The following is a 27,868-nucleotide window of genomic DNA, read 5'->3' as shown; positions in this document are numbered from 1 at the left end:
ATTAGTCTTAGAATGAAATCACAGTCACAAGCATGTAAGTTACAGTCACTACTCATAACATTTACAATGTGAGCTCTTTCGGCACATGCATTATAAGCACATCTTCCTTTCAGTGACTTGAAACTCAAACATGCAAATTCTCAAGGAGCAAAAATGTCCCACAGATCTCATCTTAGATTCTTTCTATTTTAAACAATGGCTTTCAAAAACTCATTTAAAAATAGCAGACTAAAAAGTTGATAATCCTTTTCCAATTATGTCAGTCATTAAGATAATGGTAGCATTGCAAAGTTTTTTAAACTTAGAAGACCTCTCAAATTTTCAGTTAAGAGTTGAGGGCTAATAATATTTCTAGTGGGAAAATGCAAAATGATTTACATATTTAAAGTTATAGTCAAATTCAAAGATATAGTTTTTTTTAATCTTGAAGATAAATTAAATCTTTTTTCTTTAAGTGAAGAATTTAGAGGTAATATCTTTAAGAAGGAGGAAGTATTCAGTAGAGACTTTAGATATGTCCCTCCTAATGCTGAGTGTTTCAGTAATGAGCAGATACTTTATACAAAACTAGTACTTTCACTACCCTTTTATTTCTGTCATTAACTCCCCCCTTCCTCTGCCAGTGAATCATTCACCACAAACTTTCAAGCACCACAGTCCTTTTAGACAGTAATCAGGGTGGGGAAGAGGAGAACCAAGAGTGTATCTTGCCTTCTGAATTGAAGGAAGGTGAGAGCATTCAGTAGTGGAACACCACCATGACAAAAATAGGAGAGGTGAAGGAAGCAGGGTAATGGAAAAAGGGCCATTTGATTTAACACTTAGGAAGTCATTTGGAGGGAAGAGAGAGAGAGACAGAGAGAGAGACAGAGAGACAGAGACAGAGAGACAGAGAGAGAGAGACAGACAGAGAGAAAGACAGAGACAGAGAGACTAGAAAGAGAGAGAGAGAAAAATCAATAAGAAGACCTGAGTTTAAATTCTGTTTATAATTAGTTGTGTAACCATGGAGAAATCACTTGACATAACTGAACCTCCATTTCTTGATATGTAAAATGGGTTTGATAACATCTGTATTACCTACCTCATAGGTATTATGTATGTAAATCAATTTGCCAACTACAAATTCCAAAATTAATGTCAGTTATCATCATCATCATCATCATCATCATCATCATCATTGTATCTAGGTTTAGCTCTATATCATTCCTATTTAAGGATGAACCAATTTATTAGTTTACTCATAGATGTACTTAGAAACATAAAGCTTAATCAGACCTTAATGATAATTTTTTCAACCACCTAATTTTGCTGATGAGAAAAAAAAAAACATTACCCAGAAAGAGGAATAGATTTGCCTAAAGTGATCCAGAAGTTAGTGGCATAGTTGAGACTAATTCAAAGACCAGAGCTATTTTCATTACACAAAGATGTTTTGCATTTATAATTACAGTTTCATATGAAGAACAAATGGAAAATAATTTGTATGTTTTTATTTACAAACATCATATAAAAAAGACCACAAAAGAAACAAACAAGAAACCCATTCAGGAATATCCAGAAAACTGAATAGGAAGGTTTCATTTCTGAGAATGTGGTGAGCCAAAAGAAAATAGTATTTTCTCTTAGCATTTTATAACTTACAAGAAAGCTTTTTCTCCCAATAGCTTTCCTGCTGATATGAAGTGGAGACTATCTTGGCCACTTGGGTTTTCATTTAATTTGAAAATACTTTTATCGATGTCATCAAATGAATGCCATATCTTCCTAGATTCTTAGGACTGAAGAATTCATTCACATATCTATTAGTAACTCAAAGAATTCAATCTCTTGGTCTCATCCCTGACATAATCAAATGCTATAATATCTCAACCTTGGGTGCCCAATTGTATATATTTCAAATCCCCAGAGAACTTTAGAGCTGTATTTTGGTGGATTATTTTGAAAATCAAATGGCATAATACATTGATTCTCAGATATCTAGGGAATTAGGGCACCCTTTTGCTATTTAGTAGATTTCCTTATGTTTCTGTCTTTTCACTTATAGAAAAGCTGGATGACATTTTAAAATTGAAACAATCCAAAAAAATATATTTTTGAAAATTTTTCTTAAGAATAACAAAGCATTTGAAACAATGCTGAAGTGGTATAGGATCAAGTAGAAACATCTCTGGCAATGTGATTGACATTATTTTCATCATTTTTGGAGGGTGATAGGGAAAATGTCTAGAATTATGATACCATTGATATAGGTATCAGTTAGTATGGGAACTGTCTCTATATATGTAGATTGGCAGCTTATTTATAATTTATAATATTAGAGAGTTTCTTGAGGCAAACTGAGGTTAAGTTACTTCTCCAGGATCACACAGTCAACAAATATTTATTAAGATCCAGTTGTGTGCCAGGCACTCTGAAGAGGTTTCCATGGCTTTCTGGGTGGTCCTCTATATACTCTGTTAGGTACTGCTGTTTTTCAGACTATAAAATGAACATATAAAAAATTACTGGCATGACTTGCATAAGAGACCTGACACAGAAAAGCAAAGATTAAAGGTAATCATTAATAATATCCATAGGAACCGTATTTGACAAACAACATATTTAAAAATTGCCCTTATATTCACATCCATATTGTCACATAAATTGCCCATTTTAATTAGTAAAAGAGATAATATATTTTCTTGAGATTTATAATCCCTCCAGAAAATGACAATATTTCATACTGAAGTGTGGAACAATTTTTAAGAGTTATACTGATATTCATTCAGTTGTAGTGTTAATGTCTGAAGTCAAAGGGGAAATGTCTGTTTGAAGAAGTAAGCTAGCTTTCATGTCATCTTGTTGATTGTGAGCTCTATTTTCACGTCTATTACTAAAGATAAATTAAAATAAAAGTTTCATAGTAATTATGGGCTTTATTTTGCTGTTGTGGTGATTGTATAGATGGCTCCCATTGTTTAATTTCTTTTTTTTATTTACCAATCTGCCCTCCCCTCTATCATCCCACCCATTCTCTTATTTTCTTCATCCATATTTTTAGGGTAAGATAGCTTTCCATACCCAATTGAGTGTGTAGGGTATTCCCTCCTTAAGGCAAATCCGATGAGAATAAGATTCACTCATTCCCTATCACCTCCCCCCACTTCCCCTCCACTGTAAAAGCCTTTTCTTGTTTATTTTATGTGAGATAATTTACCCCATTCTACATCTTCCTTTCTCCTTCTCCCAGTATAATCCTCTCTCACTCCTTAATTTTATTCTCCAGATATCACCTTTTCATCTTCAACTTACCCTGTGCCCTCTATCTATCAATCTATCTATACATATAATTTTTTCCCCTCCAACTACCCTAATACTGACAAAGGTCTCATGAGTTATAAATATCATCTTTCCATACAGGAATGTAAACAGTTCAATCTTAATAAGTCCCTTTTGATTTCTCTTTCCTGTTTACCTCTTCCTGCTTCTCTTGAGTCTTGTATTTGAAAGTCAAATTTTCTATTCAGCTCTGGTCTTTTCATCAAGAATGCTTGAAAGTCTTTTTTTACACTGAATATCCATTGTTTTCCCCTGAAGGATTATACTCAGTTTTGCTGAATAGGTGATTCTTGGCTATAATCCTATCTCCTTTGCCCTGTGGAATATCATATTCTAAGCTCTCTGGTCCCTTAATGTAGAAGCTGCTAAATCCTTTGTTATCCTGATTGTGTTTCTACAACACCTGAATTGTTTCTTTCTGGCTGCTTGCAATGTTTTCTCCTTGACCTGGGAGCTCTGAAATTTGGCTACAATATTCCTAAGAGTTTTCCTGTGAGGATTTCTTTCAGGAGGTGATCAGTGGATTCTTTCCAATTATATTTTACCTTCTGGTTCTACAGTATCAAAGGCAGTTTTCCTTGATACTTTCTTGAAAGACGATGTCTATGTTCTTGTTTTTGATCACAGCTTTCAGAAAGTCCAGTGATTTTTAAATTATCTCTACTGGATCTATTATCCAGGTCAGTTGTTTTTTGAATGAGATATTTCACATTGTCTTGTATTTTTTCATTCTTTCGGTTTTGTTTTACAATGTCTTGGTTTCTTATAAAGTCACTAGCTTCTAATTGCTGTATTCTAATTTTTGAGGAAGTATTTCTTTCAGTGAGCTTTTGGACTTCCTTTTCCATTTGGCCAATTCTGCTTTTTAAGGCATTCTTCTCCTCACTGGTTTTTGGATGTCTTTTGCCATTTGGGTTAGGCTATTTTTTAAGGTGTTATTTTCTTCAGCATTTTTTTGAGTCTCCTTTAGCAAGTTGTTGCCTAGTTTCCATGATTTTCTTGCATCACTCTTATTTCTCTTCCCAGTTTTTCCTCTACTTCTCTTACTTGCTTCTCAAACTCAAACATGGCCTGGGAATGATTCATATTTTTCTTGGAGGCTTTGGATATAGGAGTTTTGACTGTGTTATCTTCTTCTGGTTGTGTGTTTTGATCTTCTTTGTCACCAAAGAAAGATTCTGTGGTCTGATTTTTTTTGTGTTGTTTGCTTATGATCCCAGCCAATTATTTCAGGTTTAAACTCTTTGTTAAGGTAGGGGTCTGCTTCCAGTATGGAGAATGTACTGTCCCAAGCTTCAGGGGTTCTGTGCAGCTGTTTTCAGAGAAACTTCTAGGGACCTGTAAATTTTCAGTTCTTCCAAGGTAGTATGATCTAGGGTGAGGTGTTTACTCCTTTCTTTGCCTGTGCTCTGGTCTATGAGTGACCACAAGCACTCTTTTCTGCATTGGAACTGTGAGGAGGATTTTCTCCTTATCGCCTCTACAAGCTCTACCACACTACTACTACTCCTTGCCCCAGGATTGCCACCCAGAACTGTGACCCAGATCCACCCACGGGCAAAGCAAGAGATTCCTGCTTCAGTGCCAGCAAAGAGATCCCTGCTATCCCCCTCTGGTCATCCACTCAATTTTCCCTCAGTCTATAAGCCAGAAGTTCCAGAAGCAGCCACTGGCCCAGGACTGCGCCAGGACTTGGGCTAGGACCAAAGATCTATCTCACCAGAGTGACAGTGTTTTCCTACCGACCTTCTAAGTTGTCTTTGCTGTGTATGGGTTGAGAAGTCTGGAAACTGTCACAGCTGACCATAATTCAGTCCCCTGAGGCCTACTCTAGGTTCACCGAGGCCTAATCTTTGCAGGCACACCCACATTGAACTGTATTTCTCTCCCAGCCTGGCTCAATAAACTTTTCTAATCAACCATCCAGGTTTTCTTGGGCTGGAAATTTGTTTCACTCTGTCTTTTTGTCAGTTCTGTTGTTCTAGAATTTGTTTAGAGCTATTTTTACAAGTATTTGGAGGGGTTTGTGGGAGAACTCAAGCAAGTCACTGCTTTTACTCCACCATCTTGGCTTTGTCCCTCCCCCCCTTTGTTTAATTTCTTGACCCATATATGGCTCATTGTATAGTTTTTGCCCTAGTCATTTTTTTGGTCTACTATACACACACACATACACACACACACACACACACTCACACAGTGTTGATATAACAACACTTATGCTGCATCCTGAAGGAGCAACAAGAATGCACACAGACTAAATTGTTCAAAATAAGACATAAATTATGTTTGTAGGTAGCACTGCTTTTTTCTTTCATTTTAAAATTCTGAACTTGGCAAACACCAAAGACAATCCATTTCCACATAAAAAGTAGACAAAATAGAGAATTATGTATAAAATCACTAATCTCTATTATTTATAATCTCATTTTTAGTGAATAATAAAATTAACCTACCTTTAAAGTGTTAAATTTGTGTTTCCTTCTGTACTTTATTCTATTCTCTATTGTGTATTTTATGAAATTCTTTGTTGGTAATCTTTTATGTCTTTCCTTTTTGTGCAAGAAGAATAATACTGTGGCTAGCTGCCTGCTCCAATTCCCCTTCCAATGGGGAGTAAAAAAGAGTAGTGTAAGGGGAATCCTTGTAAATAAGCACCGTCAAGCAGAAGAAATCCACAGATTTCTCATGTTCGAAAGTATGTTTGTGCAACCTTAGGAGACATTCTGCTTGCAAACACAGATTTTAAGCAGTGATTTATGCAAATGAAGCAGGAAGTAGAAGATTTATAAATTTATATATGCCTTATATAAGTTTTGGGGAAGAAATCTATATGTTTTACTATTCAACTTTTATATTTAGGGAGATTTGCAAGAAATGCTACTTTCAATTGTTTATATAAATCTTTGCTCAAAGTTACCAGAGAAGTTGTTTGTGTGCTACTTTGTTATTTAATGGAGGATACCAAAATAGTTTCAAAAATTAAGAGATATTTAAACGTATGATTTTCTTTGTTGTTGTTGTCATCATGTCTGACCCTTTGTGACCCTCATTGGGGTTTTCTTGGCAAAGATAGTGGAGTGGTTTGCTATTGCCTTTTCCAGCTCATGTTACAGATTAGGAAACTGAGGCAAAAAGGGTTAAATGACTTACCCAGGGTCACACAGCTAGTAAGTTTCCCAGGCTGGTTTTGAACTCAAGTCCTCCTGACTCCTGAGCTGGTGTTTTATGCACTGCCTTACCTAACATTGCACATAATAAACTCTTAATAAATGCTTATTGAATTGAGTTGGAATTTGTTATTTCCAAAGCCAAGGAGCACCCAGAAGATAGTTTGATATAGCCTTTGACACGATAGCAACTAAAGGAGGTGGACTCCCTTGGGAAAGACCATTTGTAGAATGGTAGTATAACATTAAAGGAGTTGATGCAACAGTGGAGAGGAAAGAAAACTACCTGTACTCAAAGGTGATCTGGCAGATGATGTCTTTGATAATCAAACATAGTCTCAACCCTTTGAGTATTTAAAGGAATTACTAGTACACCCTTCTTAATGCATTATCTGCAGAATAGGATTTTTTTTTAAAACCAAGACTTGTATTTTAAAATGATGCTGGTCCATCTTTGTATCTTCTCAAGGGACAACATTAGTAGAAAATTGAGTATGATTTTCACAGGGTCATAGAACATGGCATAACAGATTTTTATCTGGAAGGGACCTGAAAGGTTCTCTAGTGTAACCCCCACATTGTTTAAATGAGAAAAAGGAGGCAGATATCCTTTTATTTTCCATCAAGCAATGTGATCACAGTATTGAAAGCTATAACTAGAGTGAGGAAATAGAAGCTTTGTCCAAAGGTGATGAAATTAAAAGGGCCTTACCACACCTGCAATCCATCCATCAACAGCCTAGAAACAAGTGAGTTTAGCATTTTGTTGGACAGAATAATTCATTAAAATAGGAGGATGTGAAATGAATACACTTCTTACCCCAGGTGAACATACCCCTAGTAAAACCATTCCTCTCTTTACTATTCCATTCTCCCTTTCTTTCCTCTCCCTCCCAATCACAGACTCATCTCCTGGATACTGGAATTAATATTGATATTCAAATGAAATGAAACACTTGTAGAAGATATGTCAGTTGAGAACAAGGCCAGTCCGCATGGATGTTACTCTGATAGATAGTACTTCTACCATACTCCCCAGTGTAGTAGCAAGTGCAGGTTTGAGCCTTTTTATACTGGCTGGAGAATTAGTACTTTTCACTCCTCCCTAAATATGAGCCTGGTAAATAGTATCCTTATTTTATTAGATTCATGGTACATATAAATGTTCTAAATATTTAAAAAAAATGAATAGATATGTTCTGTGTATTCATTATTATTTTTTTTCTGTCCATCTAAATCGTATAGAAATGTTTCCAATTTTGTGATGGATAACATCCCTTCATCTAGAAATACCTACTTCAATACCTGCTTGATCAGAGTACTTCATCTACTAATGAAGATTACAGTATCTCTTTATTTCAGCAGAAGGTTCCATGACTTGTTTTGACCTAAAAAATTTGTTTCTTATATTAAGAAACTCTCTGGCCATAAGACTCTTGTATGTAAGAAAAGGACAAATAGTCAAACAAGGTTTGTATTTTCTGTATATACATACACACACATATGTATGTGTATACATATATATATATACACACACACATATATACACATATGTATACATATATACATATATGTGTATATACATGTGTGTGTGTGTGTGTGTATATATATATACACACACACATATATACACATATGTATACATATATACATATATATGTGTATATACATGTGTGTGTGTGTGTGTGTGTGTGTGTATATATATATATATATATATATATATATATATATATATGTCCTGTGTATTCTTTTACAGTACTATTAAAACTTGATAAAAAATAATTAAGCTTATGAACAATTAGGGAAAAAAAATAAAAATAGGAATATTACAGGGAAATTTCCTACAGGGAATTATGAACCTTTTCCTAGCATGTGGAATGAGCCAGAGCTTGTACTCTACTAGCCTAGTCTTTATGCACTCATAGTCACCTTTGCTTTCTGATGAGGGACAAGAATAAGACTCAGGGAAACTGAGGACAAATAGCCCTACCAAATTCTGTGTAACAAAGACAAAGCTCAATTGACCAGTATTTAATACTGTCCCCTCAAATTCATTTTTCCCTAATTAATGGGAGTAGGGTTTTTAGAGTTAGTAGACAGTAATAGGAAAGGCGCAGGTGATAGTTTTAACCTCTTTCCTAAGACAATACTTCCTGAGTACTCTCAATAAACAGCAGTGGTTACTGGTTTCAGTTTTAGTTTCTTTTTATATTCCTTGCCTGCTCTTGAGAAAACTATTTTAAAAAATTTACAAAAGGAAATATAGTAAGGAAATGTAGCAAGACCCAAAGTATAGAAACTTCACAAAAGGAGAACATGGTATCCTCTATCACCTTGGTCCTTAGGGAAAGTGGGTTCAAATTTAAAAAGCTTGCTACAAATATCCCCCCATCAAGTCCAATTCTGGGTGCATAATAACTAATGGAGGAGCTGTTCCTTTGCTTGCAGAGCATGACTTAATAGCCCCTTCAATTTACTGCTGGTTTGAATCAAGCAGGCTGCTCTTTAGGGCTGACTCCTATATGGAGCTCAAGTAGCAGTGACAACTGGCAGACTCTATTTTGCACTCCTGTTGCAGGACCTCTAGTGGCTCTTCTGACATTTCACTGTTTCATTTTTAGTGCTTATTCATATAAGAGTAGGGGAGTATAGTCAGAAGGACAAATAAAGAAGAGACATCAAATGTTCATAGCCCTGTCCCATTAAGCTAATGCCCCCAACCTGAAGGCTTTCAGTAGTTCTTGACTTACTACCACCAGATGAAAGAGAGCACAAGCTTCTCAGTGAATTGCATAATGTTCAAAGTACAAGAAAGAAAGGATCAAGGGTATGTATACCCTTAAAATGGATACTCAAACCTGAATATCTGAGACTTAACCATTTTCTCCCATTCAAATCAATTAAGCAAAAAATTGTTAGATGCTTTCCAAATGCAAAGCATTTTGTAGGGTTCTGAGTTATAGAGAAATGATAAATAGCATAAAACTTTATTCATGTTCCAGAGAGTTTATCTGTTCAAGCTGGAAAGATAAAATTTGTACACAAATAATTATGATATAAAATATGACAAGTTTATAAAAGGGCTGTAAACAAAGTGTCATGCAGAAAGGAGGGTTCATTTCTAGCTTGAGAGAAAAGTAAAATCTTCATGAATGAGGCTGCATTTCAACTGGGTCTTGGAAGTTGAGAATGATTTCAAGAGAAGAGGGAACTGAAGCTGAAACCAGTGTATATATTCAAGATAAAGTGAAATTAGACCCTAGAACCAGAAGAGACTTAAGCTAAGACCTATACATTCACAGGATCAGTGATTTAGAGCTATGAGGGTACATGGAATCTGAACCAACCTCCTCCTTTTACAAGTAAGGAACCTAAGGTCTAGAGTGGTTAGATGACTTACCAAAGGTCACATTAGTGGTAAATAGCAGACCCAGAATTTGAATACAAGTCTCCTAATTCCAAAGCCAAGAGGTTGTATCAACTGTCTGTCATAATACTATACCACATTGCCTTTCCTTAGATAAATTGCTGCTTCTGTGAAAGGAAGAGGTTGGATGAGGCAGTCTCTCAGGTCCCTTAATGTTTTAAAATTCTGTGATTCTATTTGGTAATTCTAAAATAATGATAATTTTAAAATCCTCAAAGGTAATATCTAAATTGGAAATGTATAGTTAAAATACAGAGAAGTACAATAGTGATTCTTCCCAGATAAATTAGCAATTCATACAACAAATTAAGTTTAATTAACATGACATTTTGAATCCCAAGAGATCTTGTTATAAAGTAGGATATCTAATTTGTTGAACTCATATTCCTATTTTTTAATTTTTCCTCATTGTCCACATGTGTAATTATCTCAAGTTTTAGCAGTATTGTAAGTGAATATCATATATATATATATATGTGTGTGTATGCGTGTGTGTGTGTGTACACATATATATGCGTATACATGTATATGTAATAAAATCACACAAAGTTAAAGAGAATCTTTTACAGAAAAAAATATAACACCTATCTCTTCCCCCAAAACACCTTTTAAGTACACTCCAAGAAACCAAAGGATACACACACATTTTAGTCAGTCAACAGTAGTGAATCAGCTTTCATTAAGCACTTACTGCATGCTAGAGATTGTGCTATTTACTGGCTATGAAAAAAAAAGGGAGGAGGGGAAACAGTCTCCATTCTAAAGCAGCTCACAGACTAATGGAGGAGATAAAATGCAAAGAACTATGTACATACATGACGTATAAGGCATGAATTGTAGCAATCAGCAGAGGGAAGGTACTAGCTTTAGAGAGATTGGGAAAGATTTTTTTTTTTTTGTAGAAGGTTAAATTGTAGCTCAGACGTGGAGGAAGCCAGGGAAGATAGGAGATGGAGTTGAGTAGGGAGAGAATTCCAGAAATGGGGGACAGCAAGTGAAAATGCTTAATCTCAGAAGACAGAAGGCTTTATATGAGAAACCACAAGGAGGCTAGAGTCATTAGATTCCAAAGTACCAAAGTGGGGATGGGGGTAGGCAATAAGATGTAAAAAGATTGGAACGTTAGGAAGGGATCACATTATAAAGGGCTTTAAAAACCAGAGGATTTTATATTTTATTGTGGAGGTAATAAGGAGCCACTAGGATTATTGAACACTCATTGAATTGATTGGGAGGGGAGAGGATGACATGATAGGATGTGAGTTTTAGGAAGATCAATTTGACAACTAAGTGGAAGATGAATTGTAGTGGGGGGGAGGGAGAGACTTGAAGCATTGATACCTATCAGAAGGCTATTGTAATAGTCTAGGTTTAAGGTAATGAGGTTTTGTACCAGTGTGGTAGCAGTGTCAGAGGAAAGAAGGGGATGTACAAAAGAAGGGGATGTATGAAAGTAGTACAGCTTCAGAAACAGCCAAGGAATAGTTGATATGGTGTTTGCTGTCTGACAACTCCAGGATAAATGCCAAGAGTAGACAGAGGTTTACACAATGTTCATCTATCTGACCAAAGCCTTTGATATTGTCAGTTATGAGGGCTTTTCGAAGATCATGGCAAAATTTGATTGTCTAGAGAAGTTCATCAACTATTTCATGCCAGTTCCACAACAGCCTACTTACACAGGTACTGGATTATGCATGATGCTCTCATGTTTTCCCAGTTACCAATGGAATGAAGTAGGTCTGTGTGCTTGCTCCCATGTTTTTTAACAAGATGTTTTTAGTAGTGTTGTCAAATGCCTTCAATGAAGGCAAAAATGGCATTAAGGTCAGCCACCACACAGACAGTGAATTATTTAACTTGAAAGAGCTAGAAGCCAAGACTAAAGTGGAGAGAGAGTTCGTGCACAGCTTTTGGTTGCAGATGATTGGGCACTCAGTGTAGCGTCTGAGGCTGAAATGCAACAGGGTATGGATTGATTCTTTGTGCTAATTTTGGCCTGACAATCAACATCCATACATGGAACCATCAACTATAGCAAATGGAAAGTTTCAAATGCTGTGAATAAGTTCACTTACCTTGGCAGTATGCTTTCCAGGGATGCACACATAGATAATGAGGTTGATGTATGCATTGCCAGAGGTAGCTCAGTGTCTGGGAAGCTATGAAGGAAAGTGTGGGAGAGAAGAGGTATTAGGTTGCCTACCAAATTGAAGGTCTACAGAACTGTTGTGCTGACCTCATTGTTGTATGCCTGTGAATCCTGGACAGTCTAGCATGGCCATGCCAGGAAACTGAATTGCTTCCATTTGAATTGTCTTAGGAAGATTCTGAAGATCACTTAGCAAGATAAGGTAGTACATACTGAGGTCCTTTCTTGAGCTGAACTATCAAGCATTCAAGTTCTACTTCAGAGAGCAAAACTCTGGTGGGCTGGCCATGTTGTTTGAATGCCATACATAGACTTTGATTTATTATTTTATGGAAATTATTTTACAGAGAACTCACACAAGACAAGTACTCACACGGAGGTCAGTGACACAAGTGATACACCAAGACTCTTAAGGTCTCCCTGAAGAACTGTGGAATTGATTGTGAGACATGGGAGACGGTGGCAGAGGACCATTTGGCATGGAGTGCCTGCATCAAAGAACTTGCAATGCTTTATGAGCAAAGCAGAATTGTAGTAGCTCAAAATAAATGTAAGGTGGACAAACTTAGAGACACCTCCAAATGGTGATATGGATTATTTGTGCCTGATCTGTGGTAGAGCCTTCTGAGCTTGTATTGGTCTGATCAGCTACAGTAAGACACACTGTACATTGAACCTGACATAGTGATGTCATTTTGGTCCACTTTGAGAAAAAAGGGCAACAGCGCTCTCAAAAATCCATCACTTCTTTCCGCTGAGGCACATTGTCTCTTTCTTTGACTACTATGATATGTAGAGAAATGTTATCAATTAGAGCTCAAAGAACAAGAGAAATTAGTGTCCATTTTTAAGGAAAGAGTTTAGTTTCTGTTAGATTTTCTCTCCCTAACATAGTCAAGACAAATACTAGGTAAAAAGCATTAGAATTGAAAAAGCTAACAGGAAAGAGAAGTCCATAGGAGAAATGACCTGGTGTCTTCAGCACTGGTTATTTGACTTATCATTGTGTGGTACCTTAAATCACAAAATTTTGAATCACAAACCATCCCTACACGTTGTATGCACGAACTACCTGCCATCAAAATTTCACTTAAGATATTTTAACATATGACACATAATATGTTTTTTGATTGGTGTTTGTGCTGTTATCACATAAAAGATGTTAATAATTGTTTTTTTTTTCATATAAAGTGCTGCTAAAGTATTTGCTGTATAGGTCATATTTTTCTTTTAAGCATAACAGTCTTTTAATTTTAGAAGAACAAAAAGTTATCACTCATTATTCTGCTTTGGAAATAGGTTTCTATTCCACCATCAAATCAAGTCCCAGCAATAAAAACTAGACTTCTGTTTTCAGCCATCCTGCATGTAGCACTTATATTTTCTTTAATTCAAAGATCATAAAAGCTAAGTAGAATGACTTCTGATTCATATGGGTGATATTTTGAGATCAGTTACTGCTGTGATGTTCCTGAGATATATTTGGTTTCAACACTGTAAATGCACTGCTCTCTCCAAGTTGTCCTAGAAAATCTGTACTATTTTTCACTGAGGCCATGACTATAATAAATTGGTTTCCATTGAAAACTAATACTATTCAGACTTATCTATAGGGAGAGTGTTTATGGCATTTTTCTTTTGGGATGCTTTGTAGCAGTAAAAATATACTAGGAGTATATTGACATATGATATATCAGCTACATGATCTTGCAAAAGATATACAATCATAGATTCTAGACTGTGGACATCTATTTGTGGATGTGGAAACTGATGTCTACAGAAATGAAGAGACTTAGCTCATTTAAGTGGCAGAGTGTGAACTTGAACTCCAGGTCCTCAGACTCCAACTTGAGCACTCTTTCCATTGTACCGTACTGCATCCCAACCCTCTCTGTGCCTCAGTTTTCTCTTTTGTAAAATTAAGGGGTCAAGCCAGATGATTTATTTCAACCCTAGATCCTATGATACATTTAACTATAAACTACTACACACGTGTAAGGCACAATTCTTTGAAAATCTTTAAAAAAAAGATTTGTAATATCAGTGTGGGTACTCCTACTGATAAAGATCTCAAATCCTCCATGTCTCAGTTCTTAAGATTGTTAAGCACACCAATTCTGTCACTTGTGGCTAATAACCTTGCAGTTAGCCCCTTTGCAATTATCTGACCTACTCGTCAGACAACGAATAATCCATTGCTAATAATCTCCATGTTATAATAAGTCATCCAAATATAAATTGAAAGAAGGAAGATATTGGCATTGTTGTCAGTATTATTCTTTTTAGAGACTTTCCCCAAAGGCACAATTTGAGTTGTATCTAGTTTAACACTCTATTTTATAAAACTTCAAGAAAAATAATATATTTCATTGTTTGGCTTTCTACTCAATTTGATCATAATTGGTACACTGATCCTTTTGTTAACAACCTCTCAAAAACATATTTTCTTCTCAATTCATCTGGACAATACTTCTGAATATGCTAATAAATATTATAGGTCACAAGGTAATCCTTTTGTATGTACTCATATCTCAACAGTGGCAGGATCAACGTATGTTTCCTTTTCATGATATATTTAGTTTGATCTGCCTAATCTTTTTTAACCAAAGCAAGAAGTGTTGACATGCCTTCCTTAGAATATGCAAATGAGCTATACCTATCTTCCAGTACTGAATCAAAAATTTCAAAATTAATTAATTGCTTTCCTACAGAATCACACACTATTAAAAAAAAAGGCTTGCAGTATTGTATGAAAACATCTCTCACATTGTTGTCTCATAGTTCACAGCAGTAACAATGGAACTGTTATAATAAAACAGTTTAAAGATAAGGAGAATAAAACACTGTATGCTAAGCAAAGTCTTTATAATCCACTCAAACAATATTGCTGTGTCTCGCTGAACTTTTTTTTTTATTTTTGCTGGAAGCTTTCTGTGAACTTAAAAGTCTCTTCTGTCACTGAGCTTTGCCTCATGAGAAATTTCCCCTTTAGAAATGAAATATCTCTCATGTGAACTCTTTTTCCCTAGATGATTGTTAGTCTTATAGCCACTGTTCATATAAAATCTGATATTTGTTTATGCTCAACAGCAACCAGATACATTATAAATGTTGCATTTCTAAAAACATAACTACTTGTAAAATGTAAACTTGGGGATCTGGCTTCAAAGAACTCTCTTATTTCAGGTGTTTCACTACAGTATGCAGAATGCTCACATGGAGCTTATATCTAGTATTACTTGAGTTGCAGATTTATTTCATCTTGTCTAGCAGCATCAGCTATTTCCTTCTGCTGCTTCCAATTATTATGATTATTTCCAGGCTGAGTGAAGATTGGCAAAAGCAAATATAAAACTGGAGAAAAGAGAAAAGGCTATTCCCTCAAGCTAACATTCAAGCTTATCAGTCTTTATTTAACTGCAGAAACTATTTATTAATATTTGGAGCTAGCTTCCTCATATTGATTTTTGTCTTTTTTGGTGTTACAGCCATAAACTCTGTGTGAGCTGAGAGCACAGTTTAACACTATAATGCGGAATGCATGTAAGTTATTTACTTCTTGGAATACTGATAGATAAGATGGTTGTCCTCCTAAAATGGGGCAGTTGATGCACCTACACAGTGAATTCTTGTAGTATTACCATCCATAATGTATGAAAAAGTGAGGTAGGGGGAAAGAGTACTTTAATTCTATATAGTGAAAACATTAGCATTTCACTAGATATAGCACCCTTTGCCACCAAATACTGCATATATATATATATATATATATGCTATATAGATATATCTATATCTAAAGCCATAGAAAGAGGTCTTTTTTTCCCTATGATATTTATATAGCTATGTAAGTGATTATGGAAAGTAATAAGTATTCATCTTGTACAATGGTCAATTGCTTGATTCCCATAAATTGTAGCAGAGGTAAAAAGGATGTAAATTTGCCAGATTGGGTAGGGGACAGAACACTCATTTATGCTGGTTGTGTCCAGTTATAGACCATTTCTAACATCATGGCAGGAGGGCATTTTCTCTTGCCCTCAAGGACATTGATGATATGACAAGCACTTCTAAGAGCTTGCTATATTTTCTAATAAATTAGGCCTGTACATTTTAAATGAAAATGAAGATCCAGCAAGAGTAGAAAAGAGAAGAATGACTAGATGTTGACTTTCAATGAGGTTGATTCTGTCATCTTTTTTCTTTGTGGTTTATATTTCTAAGAGGACTAGAACAAAATATAGTTCTGTCTCTGTGGTGAATATATAAAATACAGAAAGAATAAATAACTAGAGTATATTTAAATATAATATACTTTCTAGTAAAATTAATATAAATACTCTTGTATCATTGGGTTTAAATATGTTTTAAAAGAAAATAGAGTATTTTTATTCCAAAATTTTAATTATATCCCATACAAATTTAATATTGAAGCATGTTGAATGGTTGTATATATTTTTTCTATCCACATAATTTTTTGCATGCATTGTATACCAATATAATACTGGGGCATGTCCTAGCATTTAGCATTATATTTCACTTTATGTAATATTTTTTCATTTGTTTTATTTGCTGACACCTTTTTCTAGTTTATCAAACTATCTGTTTTACTTTTTTTTTTGTTCTATGTACAGTTCAATTTATGAAATATTCCTTGAAAATTCTTTGTTTTGGAAAATTCAGTTCTGTCTGGGTAGTATCAGGGACTGCTTCTCAAAAGAAGAAGAAGAAAAGATTAGTACAGATAGCAGAGGAAAGGGAAAAATGACAATTTAAGGAACTAAAAGGAAACCAAAATATTTGATTTTTTTGGAATTGTGAGTAGGACATGGAATTATGTTAGTATTTAAGTTTTCTATAACATTATCGTGTAGACCAAATTTTATTTCATTCACAGCAAGGAAAAAATAATTCTTGGTAGATACTTTTTTTTTTAAAGAAGTGGGTAAAAATTTTCATCTTTAACTTATGAAGCATTACAAATAGTTTTATTACATGAAATTTTCATATAAGCTGCATATATCCAATACTTTATCACAAGCCAGATATTTCTTCTGCAATTGTATGCTATACACACTTCAAGCACCTCTTCTCCTCAAAAACCATTTTTAAGGAGCTAAGGGTAGTAGCAGCTACTCAGCAACTGTTAGAAAATTTCCTGAAAGTATTTCATAGGTTAGATACATACCAAATATTTTTGGACATAAAAATATAGACATATTTAGTTTCAGGTAAATAGAATTTTTATGACTTGAAAAAAAAAGAAAACCTTTCCAACTAAAGTGTATTACTTATGCAAAGAAAAAAAATAAAATTTTAATGTACTGCTAATTGATCTGAATTTTGTTCTAATTCTATACAATAACGGAGAATCAGTATAAATATATTTTATTTGAAATTGTTAATTTTTGTGGCTCACCAAATTTTTATAGACAAGTCTGATTGTTTATTAATCAATATAAAATTTACAAACGATTAATGTAACATTTATATACATATATTTAATTTTAACCTTATATCTACTAACAAATCTAGGTATGATTCCTTTTTTTAAACTTTTGAATTTTGCTTTTACACCAAAATAATTTTCCCTTAAACTACCAATACCCTTCACAGTAAATCCTTCTTTATGACAAAAATATTTTTTCTCCAAATAAAAAGTAATTTCCTATAATTGTGGTTCATTTTTCATCTATAATGCCTCACTTTTCTACTGAGAGGAGGGAAGGAGGTTGCATCATCAGTTTCTGAGGCTAAAATTAATAATATGTTAACCTGAATTTTAGGGTTTTTTTTAAAAATAATTTATACTGTTGTAGAGATTAAGGATTATTCTCCTGGTTCTACTAGTTTCACTCAATGTCAGTTCATAGTTGTTATTTGGCTCAATATTTTTCAATCGAAATCATGTAGTCATATAGCAAAATTAGTACAGCTTTTGGATGTATATTTGATTTCCACTTTTTAAAAAATATATTGTGCTATAAAAAGTGCTGCTATGAATATTTTAGCATATATTGGATCTGTTTTGCAATCTTTGATATCCCAGAAGATTCATCCTGCAGTGACAGTTTACTTTCCTTGTAATTGCAAAGTTTTATAAAGAACTAAGAGAATCCAGTCTAGAGGAGCTTTCATAAATGATAGCACATTCGAGTGTTTTCTACTAGTAAATAAACATTATTGTCATAAAAGATATAGATACAGAAATGTAGACAGATATGTCTATATCTATCTGTCTGTCTGTCTGTCTATCCATAAACAATTTTGTGGTGGTTTTAAAAAGTCTCAATCTTTGTTAGAGTATCACTGAAGACTTTCAATTTCCTTTCAAGTTGAAGTGAAAAATAACAGAGCTGTATCCTTATAGTTCTAACTTTATCTGGATACTTTATTAAAACTGTTATCACTTTGTCTCTTAAAGATATATTATTATCATTTACAATGAAAGATCTCTCTATTCCCCCCTCGGTGATCTCATGTACTCCCAGTGTCAATGATGACTTCTTTGTGAATAGTTCATGTACCTCTCTATGTAGCCTTGACCCCTCCTTGGAATTCCAGTCCCATATTGCCAGAAGTCTACTGGATTTTTACATGTAAATATCATATTGGTGCTTCAACTTCCATGTCTAGAATTGAGCTCATTTTGTACCCCTTCTTCTCAAGTTCCCTATATTAGTTAAGGACACTGCCATTCTCCCAGATAACTCTCTCTAAAATCTTAGAAACATTTTACCTTCCCCCTTCACACTCATTCAGATAACAAATCTTCCCATTTCTTCCTTCATAATGTTTCTCAATTACAATAAGTAGGGAGGCCTACCTTTACTTCTTCCCCACATGTACCAGACACTCTAACCACACAGTGTTACTTGTTATATTCCATGCATGCCTTTTTGATTTCTTGTCTAAATGCCTTTGCTTAATGTCATTCCCTCTCCCTAAAAATACGTATAATTTTTCCATTTCTTTCCAGCTCTTATCTCTATCTAAACCTATCAAAATCTTGTATGTCCTACAAAGTATACCTAAAATACTTCTTCCATGAAGTGCATTGACAGAGTTCTCTCTCCCATACTTTCTTTATTGCAGAATTATACCCACTCATGTATATGTATTATCTTACTTTGTTAGAATGTATGTGCCTTGAGGGAAGGAGTTGAGTTGCCTTGCTTTTTGTATTCATACCCCTAGCACTTAGCAACAGTTGCTCTTTTTCATTCATTCATTCATTCTTCACTTACTTCCTTAGCTGTAGTTTTATAAGTACATGTCTCCCTGCTAGACCACAAATGCTTCCAAGAAAAGGATTATTCATATTTATATTACCTACAACCTTACCACACTGTCTTGCACATAGTAGTTGCACAAGTATTAGCACAGAAGTAATGTGGAATAAGTCCTTAGTTAATTTTCATATGCCTAGACTATAAATGCTGGTAAAGCATAATATAAGCTTACTATAAATTCAAGTCCAACTTACTTTACGTGATTAAAAAAAAATCTCCTTTACTAAAGTTCTGCAATTGAAAGATAGAAAGCCATAAGGGAGCAAGATGTAAATGAATCCATTATCTTTTGTTTGCAGCAACGACAGACTCTAGAACCATTCTTCTCCTGAGTAAAGGCATCCAGTTCCCCAAAGCTTCTGCAACACTCAATCATACCATCCAAATGGAGAGAACACATGACTTCTTCTTGAGGCTAAGACTAATAGATTTACTGCAACTGTAACCACAAATAACCACATTACTGATTAGGCTCTTCCTAGCTACTGAGGTGTTCAATTCAAATATGCCTTCATTCTGAGGAAGCAATTCTAATTATGAATTGTTACCTTGGTCCTAAGGTGATCAACAAAATGACAGTGGATAATGGAGTTAGAATATGAATTCATTAAACCATGCATTTCTTGGGTAGATCTGGTTAAGTGAATAGTAAATTTGGAAAATCAATTGGCTTCATGTATTGCATACCAAATTTTCCTATTTGGATTATCAAAAGGTAATACAATTGAAAGCTAATAGATCTCCTTGAATCAAATATGCCATTCACCATGTCTGTTTAACTTCATTCAGTGCTATGTTCTTTTATTGTTGATGAAGATAACAGACATTGGAATTAAGTTTTATTTTGCAAAAGATTTTCTTACAGATTTCCTTTTAGCAATACAGGGTTAGAGCTGGGAATTCCTGACAGACTATATACTCGCCATTTTTTAAATGACAAAGATGATGCCCAGAGGGGTTAAAAGACTTGCTCAGCTAGTGTGAAGCCTGAAAATATTTGTGCAGTCTTCTTTGGAAAATGTTCTGTCCCCCATTGTGAAATGATGGTGTTTTCCTTTAAAAATGCTAAGAATATATTCGTGAGAGAGCCACAAATACTTACATTCCTAATAAAACAAAGTAGTCAATATGGCCTCCTCACTAATACACTAAACACAAATCTGTCCAATGTATCATGGCAGGTTGTGAAAAACTTATAAGGAATTTCCAATTAGATTTTTTCCACAATAGTTACCTAGCCATTGGTGTGAGTCTTCTTTGAAGGATTCTTTCTTTAAAAACAAAAATGATACAGTGCCCTCTTTCTAGTTCAAACACTGAAATGTCCTGGTCTATCTCACTCATTCATTCAAACATAATCAGTCATATATCTATTTTTATTCATTCATTTATCTATCGGTTTAGTTTTTTTAATGGGTTCTGTGCTTTATAATGCAATAAAAAGCCAAAGAGGAATTTTTGTCTTGGTAAAATATTTTTTTAAAAAATAGTTTGAATTATTCATTTGCTCCTGAAATGAAATAACAAAGGGGCCACAAATGTTCATAGACTATTTCCTGGTCGTATAGTGAAGACAGTAAATTAAAAGTCAATCTACTATTTTGGCAACATAATAAATAATAATAATGCACTTTGAATAATTTATGATAATCTGTGGTATTGCCTCAATCAACATAGACTTTAAATTTAGTAGATGGTCTTTGAGAATGGCTTCACATTGGTGGGAAACTCTTCACCCTGAGGTCAATTCAAGGGTAAGTATCTCTTAACACATTTAGGATGACTCCTGGACATCCCTCATACATATGTTCCCAAATCCACACTCAAGGAAATTCTAGCTTAATAGAACCCGCTAGCATTTCTGTTCTCTTGGCATAGTCTTCAGAAATTCTAGTTTACCTCCTAAGTAAAGTGAATTGTAAGATGAAGATTTTAGGAGCGGTCAAGAGTACCTTCAGAGATGCTGCAGTTAAAAAATACATCACCCTCTCATGATAAAGAATTCAAATTTAGCTAGGCTGGTCCTCAAGGGCCTCTGTTGCCATGCCCGTATCTGAAGTTTCCCTGACGTTGCATGACAAAGTCATGAAATCTGCATGAAAGCTACTAGCATAGACTTTGGGGACCCAGGCATTCTTCAATACTCTAATAACTAAAAAAGTGCTTTAGTGAAGTAATGCTTCTATTACCTCTCATTTTCCATTTCATTTCTGTTATGATAGAAATGTTACTTTCCTATTCTTGTTACAAAGACTACTAGGAAAGAGAATGTCTTTAAGGAAGACACTCTCCAAATCTTCAACACTCTTATCTAGTTTCCCTCCACCTCATATTACTACTTTTTTTTTGAGATTACTATTTATGGGATCTTCTCAAAATTTGGACACAGAGCATCTGAAAAGGTTTCCACAAAAATGCAAAAGTTTTTCTCAAAAGTGTTTTAATAGAAGAGCCATGCTTTATAATTGTTCCCAAATGAAAAATATATACTGGTCCTATAATTTTATCCAGGGCTTCTGTCCTATTGCAGTTTGGTCCTTATTTGTTCGAGATTTTTATGGCTTTTTTAGTTTTAAAAGAAAATTATAACATTTATCTGGATTTGTCTTTAAAATGAAGTTGTTGAGAAGTTTCAGTAATTTCCAACTTTTTGTGACCTCATTTTGTGTTTTTGTTTTGCAAAGATACCAGAGTGCTTTGCCATTTCCTTCTCCAGCTCATTTTACAGATGAGGAAAATGAGGCAAACAAGATTAAGTGACGTGCCCAGGGTCACCCAGCTAGGAAATGTCTGAGGCCACATTTAAACTCAGGAAGATGAGTCATCCTGACTTCAGGCCTGGCACTCTATCCATTGTGCCACCTAGCTGTCACTTTAAATGAAGCACTAAAAAACTAAAAAAAAAAAAAATCAGATACATACAATAAGCCCAAAGCCAAGTCCTACAATTTATTGCTGGATTTGGGACATTTCCCAATGTAGCAAAAAATTGTAGCTCTCTGTTGCAAGGTGATGTCTCAACAAATTTCATATTTTATAAGGGAAAATACCCAAACTGACACAGAAAAAATGATTTAGGTGTGGCAAGACTACACCTAATTTGAGCAGCAAAGAGAACTGAGCTAGGAAGGTGAAACATGGATTTTTATAATTCCACTATATTGCCTAAAGGTTTATGTAGTATTTATTAGCATATCATAGCAGGCTAATATTGTGGTGGTGTTACTATTTCAGTATTTTGCCCAGAGTTATTTCCTTTTGCATGATCCATCCTGCCAGGCTGCCTTCACTATTTCATTATCATTCCTCATGTGCTGAAGTCAAGCACAGCTGCCTTGCATATGCAGTGGAAACAAGTGTGTAAGGCTTTAGAGAAATGTAATTCTCCCTTTTGCTAGCATTTTGGGGAAAACTGCATAATGTCAGAAGTAAAAATCAAGTTACAATAAACGTGAGGGTTCTAGCTTAACGTATCCAATCCGGTAAATGCTATTAATTCAGAAATGACATTTTACATTTCCAACTTTTATACTTCAGAATTTTTGGTCCTAGTGGTGGTATCATTTAGTTCATTGTGGGAAGAAGCTAGGGAAGTAGAGGCAAATGAATTAACGTGGCTGTGAAAATGTTTTGAAAAGTCATATGTATTACACACACACACACACACACACACACACACACACACACACACACACAGAAGGATGAAAACCTTAACATCTTAGTACCTATTGAACTTTTTAGATAGTGATGCCATTTTCTTAGTACCTAAGGTTTTTAGGTTCAGTCATATTTGACTCTGCACTGCCTTACTTCCCAAATCCAATTAAGCACTAATTTCTGTTGAACTTTCTTTTGGCATGCCTCTGTCTTTGATTGTCATCATCCCAGTTCTAGTGCAGACCATTATTTCCCATTCCTGATTAGTGTAATTGCTTCCTACCTCATCTTTCAGTTTCTCTTAACTTCTGAAGGACTCCCTGCCCTTCCTCAAGACATCTTTCACTTTTAATAGTTCATGAATTTTAACTATGGCAATATGTGTGCAAAAAATGAAGTATTGGCACCATTGAAGATTTTCTTTGGCCCAAATCATCTGCAGCCTCTGTACCTACAAATGCTGATTTTGTGGTATGTGATTGGGAAATTACACATTTAGTAGCCTTGATTGAAATGTTCCATAGTACATCTGGTTTGCAAGCCTCTGATAGAAAAAATAATTTGCGTAATCTGAACCTCACAGAATAAAAATTCTTCTGAGATAGCATGTTATAGGTATTAGGTATTCCCTCAGTTTAACTAACCTTCATATAAATCCTGTATAGCCACACCACCTGCTTCTGAGTATGCACTCAGCACCTCTTCATAAATAAATGTATTATTGCATTAAATATTGAAATGTCATTTTTTTCTGATTTTAAGTGAGTGTGTTTTTTTTTCTGGGCTAAGTTGGCCTTAATAAAGATTTTGAAATAGGTATTGTTTGGCAGTCATACCTCCCCTTTTAGTATCCTTCTTTCTTTCTTATTCTACTTAGACCTTCACATTCCCTCCTTCCTTTTATTTTGCCCCTTCATATTCCATGTGTTTACCAAAATCTTTTGATTCCTCCTAAAAAACCAGGCCCTCTTATGCCTCCTGGTCAGTACTGTGAGCACTGAACATCTCTGCTTTCCCTGCTATGAAAACTGATCTGACGAGTGTCTCTACTCCTAGGTAGCTTTTGCCTAGAAGAAGTTCTAATAAATCACTAAGATTTGGTATATTGTGCTTTCCATGAGTATTTGCATCTTCTTAGGATGTAATGTCTTAACCCAAAGGACAGTCTCTATAATAATAGAATTTCAGCCACCAGTTTAATCTGATGGTTCAGATATCTTAAGGAAGGGGAAACCTTCCAGGCTCCCCTTAAATCACCTCATTCAGGAAGTGGCTTATCTTTTTTTTTTTTTTTGCCAAGAGTTGGCTCTGTTTCTTGACGAAACTGATTAATACTTTAGACCTGTACACCTTTTTGGGGGAATGTGGCATGGGCAGTCTGTGTTTATATATGTAGGTTGTTTCTCTTTCAGTTTTAATTTTAAAATTTAGTTGTTTAAAGGCTAATTAATGTTTCATTCTGTTTTACAAGATAAAAGTATCATAGCATCCTTTCTGCTTCAGCATCAGTTTGAGAAAGAACCAAGGAAATCTAAATTCAATGCTGGTGGTCCTGGAGGAGGAAATTAAAAGTGACTTTAATTTCAAAGGGGCTAAAATCTGGGTTGTAGTAAAGAAAAAAAACACTCTGCTGTCTTTAGCCAATGCAGTATATTTTTTTAATTCTCTGCAAAAATCATGGGACCCGTGTCTTTGGATATTTTATTTTCAGTAAGCTAATATATTATTTATTCTAAGCCACACTAGCACTAGACTCATTTGAATGTTCTTGTTCAACTTTTGTTTTCATGTAATGTTTTTTTTCTAAAGGAAAAGTTGGCTTCTTTTATTTTTAGTCTGCACATTCGACATTATAATGATAAGCATACTGCTTAAATGAAATTAACCTGAGCTTTCATCGTGAGGACAAAAATCTTCGGCAAATGAAACTTTATTTAAAGCATTTCCCCCCTATTTTTATAATATGATGGTGAGTTTACGGCACAGTTAAAGTATTAAACTTCAAAGTCAGTAGCAGATGCAAAAGCAACAAGGCTGGTTTGTGGAGCTGACTGAAAGATAACTATTGTAATCTAAACAAGAGGAGCCATGTGATACCATTAGAAGTGCCTGATGTAGGTATCTTTTTTTTTCCTGCAAAGATGGTTCCAGAAGGACTCATTGTAAGTAAAAGTCTGTATTTATGCTTCCTTCTCTGCCCTCTCTTTCTCCCACTTTCTTTCCTCTTCCTTTGTATACATCATTTCCCACCTCCCTTTTCCTCCCACTCTTTTCCTTCCACCCAAATAGTTGGTAGTAAGTATAAAGCATACTATGACATGTTCAGAAAAGCTCACCAGCTCTTTCTCTTTCTCTGTAGAAAATGTTCCTTCAAATAGTATAGAACAATAAGTGTAAAAGGTCTAGTCAGAGAAATCAAGTATAAAAAAAGCCATGACATACTCGTTTCTTCAAGGACACAACACTTGAGATAAACCCTTAATCCATATTCCCAGGGTTGGTTTTATTTTTTTTAAATTTAAGTGCTTTATAAAATAAAATAGACTTGATTTTAAATAAAATACACTTGAGAATCTTAAGGGATATGATTCTATATGATTGTTGAAAATCATGATCTCATCACTTTTCATTTTTTCCATGTCAGTCTGATCATCTTTAGATAGTTTGAATTTATTTTCCTTTAACTATTAGAGAAGTAGCAAGTTCAGACAAATCAATTAGTAAGCTTATGAAATTAGTTTTAATTTAGAGTAATTCAGATAGATATTAGGCATATATAAAAATCAGAGGGTCTGAAAGAGGAAAAATGATTAACACTTCTTTGATGGATCTTATTAGATTGATCTTTGTTGTTGAAATCTAATTTGGTATTTCATTATTTAAAAATGATATAGAATAATAGAATATCATATAGCTAAATTATCTCAATTTCCTGCTTCCTGCCCAGGACTGCATAATTTCCAGACCTTTGGTAGGAAATGGGTATTTTCCATGCATTGGTTGCCTTTTTTATTTTCCTCAGAAAGGCTTCCCTATTCTTCTGCCTGGAGGGAACAGCAATGGTTACCACACTGAAGAATCTCTAGTGAGAAATTTGGATTACTGCTCAGAATTTACCAGTAGTCCTAGCTTTAAAAACTTAAAGATCTCTCCATCTTGTTTTTCGCATATTAAACCCAATAAATCACATGGATATTTTTGTACTAAAAATAGCTATGTATCCAATAAGATAAATATTTGAGATGCAGTTTGGCATTCACATTTTGAATAGGATACACAGTAGGACCTGAGTTCAAATCCTGATTCAGATATTTGTTAGCTGCGTGACCCTGAAAAAGTCACTTATCCTTTCTATGCCGCAGTAACTTTATAAAATGAGAGAGCGGTACTTGATGACCTCTTTGACCTCTTGCAGCTCAAAACCATGACCATGATTATATTTGAAAGATTTTATCTCAAGAATGAAATCGCAAGTCATCTATCCTGTACCTCCTTTGATTTCCAACTCTTTCATTTTGTAGATGAGGAAAGTGAGGCAGAGAGTGAGCAGCATCACTTACTGAAAATAAGGCCTAGAAAACAGATCTCCCAATTCCTGGTCTGTGTAATGATGGTTTCACTTAAAGGTATCTTCCCAAATATTGTATTTCTCTCATATTTTATGGAAAGATATCCTATAGGTTGTTTTCTTTCATGCCAGTTATCATGCCTATTTAAATAAGCCATGTCAATTGTGCTAATAGTTCCCGTTGATCAGGTGGTATATATTTTTCCTGACCATTTACTATAGAAATGTTCCTCTATCTCCAACCAGCTATGTCTACACTAGAGTAACAATGCTGCTACAGCAATGTGCATTTGTCTAGGTACCCAGTCATCAACCTCATCTCCCTGTCTTTTCTGTTCTCCTTGTCTTTTCTATACTCCCTATCTATCTCCCCAGTTAAGTCTGATTTAAGGTGAATTGTAGTTACTATTCAGGGTCACTTTACTCCTGATATCATTTTGCAATTTAAAAGCTGTCATGTTTTTACTTTGATTGCAACTTAAAATAGTATAACTCCACTCTGAACCTTTTTTTTTTTTGTTGTTGTTAATGATTTGCTGCTTTGGGACTTCTGCATTTACTGAACATTGTCTATAATGTAAAAGATCCCTAAATTCTCTGGATCCCTTGGGATGACTTCTCTTAATTTGTAGTTTTCAGTCCTTGAAATGTATTATTTTGTTTGATCCTTTGGGCATGATAGTCAGTTGTTGAAATTAGGCTGACGTTTGAAAGACATGATTATGTCTTATTTAAATTAATCATTTTGAAATAGATTTCCCTTTTGCTAAAAGTGTGTAAAGGCCTCTTTCGTAAAGATCTTCATATTTGCACATTGCTTTAGCATTAGAGAGACACACTCAATGGAAAAAGAGTTATGAATTACCTGTCCTAGTGGGTCATGCATAGGCAGAGAAAGTGGGAGCATCACTGGGAGGTCAGGAAGCATAGCTGAAAGAAATGTGAAGGAAACCAAGAAAAGAAGGGGGAAATAAGGATAGTAGATCTCTCTTAACTCCTTCCTACCCAACTGATATGCCTTATGCCTAAACATGTCCTTCCTTGATTTGATGCTAGAATGCATGCAGATGCAGCAGTATTGTTTCATTCTTCTTGCCAGTATCTGACTTGGAATTTGATTCTTTGGGGTCCTGCCAGTCTTTAAAAACCTTTTCCTTTTGTGATTCAGATAGAGTTCACAAATTTCTCTTGTTGTGAGTAGCAATGGTGACTTAGGTATTGAATGTAAAAGGTTTTATAGTCTGTGGAGAAAATAATGAACCCGCCCTGACCTGCTTCCCTAAA

At 34.8% G+C, this 27,868-nt stretch overlaps 1 protein-coding gene across 1 annotated transcript in view; it reads left to right on the top strand.

Annotated features, from left to right (window-relative positions):
* The window catches only part of LOC144455892 (membrane-associated guanylate kinase, WW and PDZ domain-containing protein 2-like), a 458,301-nt gene that overhangs the window by 5,608 nt on the left and 424,825 nt on the right, over positions 1-27,868 (top strand). The gene's annotated exons all lie outside the window — the stretch shown is intronic.

The sequence above is a fragment of the Phascolarctos cinereus genome, unplaced genomic scaffold, assembly GCF_003287225.1.
Source record: "Phascolarctos cinereus isolate Bilbo 61053 unplaced genomic scaffold, phaCin_HiC Scaffold_1;HRSCAF=81, whole genome shotgun sequence".
In the NCBI taxonomy this organism is placed as follows: Eukaryota; Metazoa; Chordata; class Mammalia; order Diprotodontia; family Phascolarctidae; genus Phascolarctos; species Phascolarctos cinereus.
This window is presented reverse-complemented; position numbering and strand designations above follow the sequence as displayed.